The sequence below is a fragment of the Austrofundulus limnaeus genome, unplaced genomic scaffold, assembly GCF_001266775.1.
Source record: "Austrofundulus limnaeus strain Quisiro unplaced genomic scaffold, Austrofundulus_limnaeus-1.0 Scaffold14, whole genome shotgun sequence".
Classification (NCBI taxonomy): Eukaryota; Metazoa; Chordata; class Actinopteri; order Cyprinodontiformes; family Rivulidae; genus Austrofundulus; species Austrofundulus limnaeus.
In genome coordinates, this window is record NW_013952416.1 from 4,047,118 (window position 1) to 4,048,240 (window position 1,123).

General features: G+C 37.3%; 1 long non-coding RNA gene across 1 annotated transcript in view; it reads left to right on the forward strand.

Moving 5' to 3' along the window:
- LOC106513760 (uncharacterized) overlaps positions 1–1,123 on the forward strand; it is a 13,528-nt gene that overhangs the window by 6,361 nt on the left and 6,044 nt on the right. The window lies entirely within an intron of this gene.

Sequence of the window (1,123 nt, forward strand, 5' to 3'; positions counted from 1 at the left end):
GTACAGTTCCTGACTGAGCTTAAAGTGCATGTGACATCAAAATTTTTGTAATAATACAAAAATGCATTTTTGGAAAGATAACACTGAGAACGTATTACAAAATAATTTTCATGCTGCTGAGATGAACAGTTGTTGAGATATTTGCATGTGAAGTAACAGGAAGTGATGTCAAAGGGAAATGCCTGCATGAAAACAGAGCTAAGCTAAAATGCTCAACAGCCCAGACTGTGGAGAGGAATCTGATGTTTTAGATTATTTTGAATTGTTATCAGAAACAAACAAACAAACAAAAAAACAAAGTCAGAGTTCAAATCATAATGTTTCAATAAACCAGTGAGTTATTTTTCTTAAAGGAGTTCCCCTTTGATGTCACTTCCTGTTTCCCTTTTGCCAAGCCTAGTTCAAAAGAAAATAGGCCAGTTACGTGTCCAAACGGGAAAAATAATGTGTGGTTATGCCAAGTTTCTTAAATAGAACGAAGTTTTCTTTGACTTTTTGTATATGAAGGATAAGCATGTCACAGGCACTTTAAAGTTCTGACATATGAATAGGTGAAACAGAACAAAGTTTGCAAACATTGAAGCTTAAAAAAATGTTTGAAGAAAATTATAAAAGGAAAACAATAAACTGAATGCAGACCCAGCATTCCAAAAACAAGTTTTACAAACACCAGTGACCTCTGACCTCTGTGTGTTGTTTCCAGTCCGGTTGGGTTCGGTCCCCTGCCCTCTAATCTCTCTGTTTTTGTGCTGTGACCTTCTCTGATTGGTCCACAACTCCTGACCCTAAAGCTGTCTTGGTTTTATCACTGCCGGTCTAATGCTGGTCCCGGCTTAAGCACTAGCCTGTATTTACACCTGGGATCCCTGCTGACACAGGGATAGCCATTACAAAATGTCGTAATGCTAATCTCTTCTAATAGATTAAGCATTGATCTGTGAGGCAGTAAAGCGGTTAGGAGGGTTCACTAAAGGTCGAGCTCGCACACTGAGAGATGAGGACAAATTTGTATTTCCTGAAAAGAAAACGTTTTAAGTTTCTGATGCGGGTTTTTTTTAAAACCTCATTGTAATTAGATCAATAAGTACTTATTGTTGAAAGGAAAAGGCAGAAAATCGTATAT